Raw genomic sequence first — 6,369 nt, 5'->3', positions numbered from 1 at the left:
TATATTTTTTTAATATTTATTTATTGCTATTTACAACTGTACATTATAATACATTTAGTAAATCTGATCTAAGTTAGGTAGCACTCTAATGACATTTTACATTAGCTGGTCTCGTGGCCATCTCCTTTTCAGGCACCTCGGAGGATTGTCAGGAATGGAAGACGATGCAAGATTAGAAACTAGGAGGTTTGAGTGGTTAGAGAGTTTATAATGGAAGAAGTGATATCTGGTTCGGGCTAGATCGGTTACATAGGGAACATTAAGGTCTTTATGTATGGTTTTATTTGTGACAAAGTAAGGAGCATTGAGGATTTTACGAAGGATTGAATACGAGTGGAATTCGAAGGTTTAGTGGAACCGCAAAGCTCAACTCCATGCGTCTAGATTGGCCTTATTACAGTCATGTAGATCAGTCTTTTGTAATGTGTTGGAAGTTTAGACCGTTTCTCTAGTAAGTGCTCTAATAGTCAAAATTGACATGCAGTTTCCTGTCTTTTCAGTCTGGTTTGAGGATTCCAGGTTAATCGCTTGTACAAATGTAGTCCAAGGTAGCGGATCTGTTCGACAGGGGTAAGTGAAAAAAATATAGATATATGTGTTAAAAACATTGTATTTTTCTTATTTTTTTAGATTTTAGGTAATTGTAATTTTTAAAAATATATAGTAGTAACAATTAAAAGGAAAAAAAATACCACTGGATAAGTATTTTTTTTCTAAAGATAGTTTGTGCATGGTTATCAAAATATCACACTAGGAAACGCCAAGAGACTTTTCATCCGGATTAATAAATCTAATAATAATTTAAATGTTAGTTTCGCAATAATGTGACTTAGGCTAATGTTTTGTTCATGGGGAGAGGAACATTTATTACCAGATAGGTCAAGGGGTTTATCGTTTTGTGTATACATGAAAGAGAATAATGGATTGCGCCCAGTGGGGGCCAATTAGTTTTTGTTTGTCTTCATCCTCCATGTGGCTTTTAAACGGGCTTAGGATTTCATTCATCTAGTTCTGAACAGAGCACAAAGGTCTTATAATTCCAAAATAGTATCTTTATTAACAAAGCACAATAGATATAACTGATTTACCCAATTAAGTTTATGGTCTGTTTCGTCCCCTGTATATATTGGTATCAAAACAAATTTTAGGATATATTGACACTATTCATTTTCTGAATTTTTATAACTTATGATTAGTGACCGGATATTTGTGTTCTTAAAACCAAAAGTCGTTTTTTTTTATTAATTTATTTATTGATACAACTATTTTAAATATATATACAATAAGTAAATGTTAGTTATACAATGGCATGATACAGACATGTCGAGAATTATGACAGAATAACATTCCCAACAACTCCAATAACATTTCAAGAGAAGAAGATCTCGAGGCCATCTTTTCAGAAGCCTAGGAGGAATAATCAGGTAATGAAGGACAAGCCAGGTTAGTAACAAGTGGGTTTAGGTAGAAATATAATGTAAGGATTGGTATATAGTTCTGGCCAACTCAACGAAGGGTAAAGGTGATTTGGTCTAAACGTGCAGTAAAAAACATAAAATATGTATAAAACACCCAATAATAATCAACTTAATTAATTATTATAGGAAAACGTAATTACAAAAATTGATTTGAAATTACCCTAAATTGAAGTAAAAATAATAATGTTGGGATAAGGACTTGGAATTTATTTTTTGTCCTGCTTACACTATATTGAAAAAAAAAAACAATATAAACTACACAATACATGTACATTACAGTTATACGATTTGAGGAACGAGTAGTACAATTAAATGAACAGATATATAATTGGACATAGAGTACCTCCCTACTATTTATTAAAATAATATATGCAGATAATATAATATAATAATATAAAAATAATTTAAATTTTTACCAGTCTTTGCACAAACGGAAGAATAAGATGCGGTCAGATTAAGCTAAAAACAATAGCAATCAATGTTCTTTTAACAAGCTTATTCTAGAGAGATATTTTCGTAGTTATTCCATACCATAAGCTAATACCACTCCAAGAACATTTATCACTTGTGTTTACTTATTCCTTATTTTTTTTATGTTGAATTTGGCTATTTATATGTTAATCAATACGTGGTAAGTAAAAAACCTGCAATTTCGCACTAAATAAAATTAGCCTTATTTAAATGACTTTTCCATGATTCGATTTTCTGTTTGATGGAATTTGAAACAAGGAAACAAAATATTCACTTGCATGAAAATCAAACCACTGCTGAATAACAAATATAATTATAGCATTATATGTTGTACGCCTTATAATAATGTGTATATAACAATTAAGGTTGTGTATATGCGTACTAAATAGAAAATTAGTTAACATTTTAATACTATAAATTAAAAATAGAGTTTTTTTTTTAAGAAAATGTTTTCAATATCACAATGTTTTTTTTTATCCCGTGTGTTCCTTCTTATCCTGTGATATAATCTCATGCCATATCCTTTTACTACAATCTAATTGCGTCTTGGATTGCTCTTTTATAATATAAACAAAAATAATTTTATATACTAAGAGTATTTATTGGGCGAGACAAGTGTGCTTATATAGAGATTTATCATAACAACAATTATGACTTTAAAGTTAATTTTATAATCTGGAATGTAGATTTTATCGTTGACCTGAAATAAAATATATAATTATTTTGATTTACCACTCAAAATAATAATTGCTAAAATCTATATTTTGAGCTTTTGCCACTAATATTAGAGCTACTTTTAGAAAAAAATTGACTTAAAAGTTTTTTTTTCGATTTCCTCAAAAACGGCTCAAGTGATTTTGATTAAATTCGGTACATCAATTTATAATTAAAGTGTTTTTAATATCAGCTCGGTCTTACCCTCACTGAAACAGAAAAAAAGGGCTTAAATACCAAATTTTCAAATTTGCTCCCTCTAATGTATTTTTAATTTTATTTTTTTGTAATAATCAAGCCCTTCACATGTTTATTAGTAATGTGAAATGGTTGTATATTAACTATAAAAAGGATTTGATAATTAACTTAAGGAGATAAGAGGAAAAATTTATGTTTCAGGTTGTAAACACATTTGAAAGAGTAGTAACGTAGAACTATTTCATACCACTGAAAAGCCAAAGATTAAAACTATAGGGTACTATTCCTGCAGGTACGAAGGGGGTATAAAAGCCCGAAGAGGAGCTAGCAGCCAGGTCCTGCGGAAAGGTAAAAGGTAGAAGAAAGAATAGGTGACCAGTAGGGAGCAAGCGTGCGGTAAGACTCTTCATACAAAAAAATCTGGAAGAAAATACTGAATGTCTTGTATGCTGTCCCAAGAAGGTACTGTCGCAGCACCATCGGTATTGATTCTACTAACGATACAAAGGCAGGTAAAAACTTACTTTTTTGTGATACAGTATATACTTTTTGGTAGGCTTTATGTATTAAATCAACATATTTACAATTAAAATACTATTTATATGTTTATATATACCATTATAAAATTATTTAATTTTACGGAATAAATGGCTAGAGGAAACATAGGTGCTCCAAGGTGAAACGAACTGAAGCTTCGTTTGGCGGAAGCGATTTCGGTCGCTGTAATAGTTACAGGCTAGACCAACAGGTAGCGTGTCGCTACGTATCTTTATCCGAAGCCATCTTCTTTTTAGGCACATCGGAAGATTGCCAGGAATGGAAGAGGAAGAAAGGTTAGAAACTAGTGGGTTTGGGTGGTTAGGGAGTTTATAATGGAAGAATTGATATTTGGTTCTGACCAAAATGGCAATATATCAAATATTAACGTCTTTATGAATTATTTCATTGATGACAAAGTAAGGAGCATTAGAAAGATATTTTTTGAAGGATTTTAAAACTTGGAATTAGTTAATTTATAGCGTAATAAGTGAGAGCACAAAGCATCAGGTTTTTTCAAAACAAGACGGAATGATAAAGGTCTGTTATTTTCACAAAGTGGGTTTGTAAGGCTTTATATATTGAACAAGATTCCTCAAGAAGTTTCAGAAAGTTAATAGGAAAGGAAATGAAAGAGAAAGTACGGCCGATATTTCAGGTGGTTAGGGCGGACTTGAAAGAAGCCACCTGTAAAAGTGGAAACCGGGAAAGAGGTGAAATGTTGAGCCGTTCAACAGGTCTAAGAGAGAGGGGGGAGGGAAGACAAGAAGGGTCTTCTGTTCAAAGCACGTTTTACAATTGGCCCCTTGACTTTCCAGCCGAGGAATCCATGGAATGCCTTCAAGGATTCCAGCATCTTTGATAGCCGCTCTGGAATCTATTATACGTCTGTCCAACTGATAATGACACTTCTTTTCCGGCTCATTTGATATTTTTTAGTTCATTTATTTATATATCTCTGGTATAGCCTAGGGGTATATATAAATTGACCTAGTAAGAAAAATAATTAAACAAAATAAGAAAAAAAAAATGAAAAATTCATGAATGAAAAATCATAGTGCAAATGTATAAAAACAAATAAAGGCACAAATAACATGTCCATTTCACAAAACATCTAATATAAAAAAGAAAAAAATATTAACTAAATTATACTACAAGGTTTTAAGTTTAACTTAAATTGTAAACTCAATTACATCAGACTAATTATATAAGATTTATCAAAACTTGTAAATGTACGACATTGAACATTACGAATAATAACGCACTGCAGTAACAAAGCAGAAAATCTTAAAATCCTTGGTACTTAACCTCCTAAACAATTTTATTTCTACAGAATTATCTTCAATTTTATGGATATTAATTTATTTAGGAAAGAAATAATAAATCTAAAAAATGTTGGAAAAAAAAATTAAATTTATGGAACCACCTTATAACAATGTATTTGGTAAACATACATTAAACTGTATCGTACCGTATCTATCCGATCGCTTACCAGAAGAACTAATAAATAAATCAACCACAAAAAAAAAAAAAATTTAACTGGGTACTTTCTTACTTCCATGATTCCCAATAACTGATTTTGATTCTCCAAATGACCATTTCTCCCTGTTTTTTCAATTCCACATTATTTATTATTTTACAATTTGTATTAGCAATGTATATGTGTGCTTAGTAATAGATATTACTATGAATCCTTATTTTTACCATATTATGTATCATCTTGTTTTATTCTCATTATTATATTAATTCACAAACTGTAAATTTGTAGATTTTTATTCTCTTTAAAGTCATTTCAGATATTTTTATTATTATTATTTTTAATTTAATACGATTTTTTTAAATAAGTATAATTATTTTTTTTGCTTAATTTTCATTTTAGTATTTGTTAATTGAATTATTATTTTTATCATTAGAGATCAATTCATATTGCACTGATCTAGCTTATAAACTATTGTTCCGGTAACCTACGGCAACGGAAACGTTGAATCAGAAAGGCTGCCATGTATAGGACCAGTAGCGCCCATGTGGCCAGCATCAAAAGCTTGCCTCATCCAGCGCTCTTGGTGGCAAGAGAAGCAGCTAGATGAGTGTGAGATAGCCATCTTGTCTTCAACCAGAGAAGCGTCCATCCTTTCTTTTATTCACTCATAGGTAATATCCACCATGAGTGAGTAGATTTACTTAAGTGGTTCCCAGCAGCAGAGGGAGGAGAGGCTTGGAGATGCGGGGGGGGGGGAAGAAAGAAGTAAGTCATAGCAATAGATAACATCCACATCATCATCAACCACCTCAATGTTAGATCTACAATTTCCATAGCCCAGTCATACAAAATTCTACTAACAATCTAATCATAATGTTTTCTTTCGATCACCTCCTACACCTCTTGTAACATAAAACAATAGAATTTTATTACATTTAATCATGTTTCATCTTTCAATTATACAATCCACTCATACCCAACCAGCCAACCAAAAGTGAAGTGTGTCTTGCAATGCGGTTGAAGGCATACTTCATACAACTATAATATCCTCCACGACGCTCTAATAGTCAAAATTATAATTAATAAATTTCCCTTATGTTTATCATTTTTATGTGTTATTCTGGCACCGACCGATAGATGTTGTCATGTGACCATATTTGATGTAATTTTCTAAATGAATAAAAAAAAAAATTATTAGTTAATTTTGCCCTCCGGATACAATAATATCTCTATATTGAACAAAATATTTTACGAGCCAGTTACTAACTTTATTCCAGCTCCTCTTGGTAGTATTATTTAATAAAGTTCTGAAAGAGAGATAAGACTTTTTCAACTTGTCATGGAAGGTAGGGTGAAGCCCCGACGTGGATAAGTCACCGTGAAGAAACTTCTAAAAAATGAGGTTACCATTGGTGAAATATTTGTTTCTCTCGTTATATAATATACTTTAATCTTAATGAAAATATATAATATAGTGTGAATAGCTGAGGT

This window comes from Halyomorpha halys, unplaced genomic scaffold (genome assembly GCF_000696795.3).
Source record: "Halyomorpha halys isolate HHAL.00 unplaced genomic scaffold, Hhal_1.1 Scaffold263.1, whole genome shotgun sequence".
Classification (NCBI taxonomy): domain Eukaryota; kingdom Metazoa; phylum Arthropoda; class Insecta; order Hemiptera; family Pentatomidae; genus Halyomorpha; species Halyomorpha halys.
The sequence above is the reverse complement of the archived record's forward strand: the minus strand, read 5'-3'. Positions refer to the sequence as shown.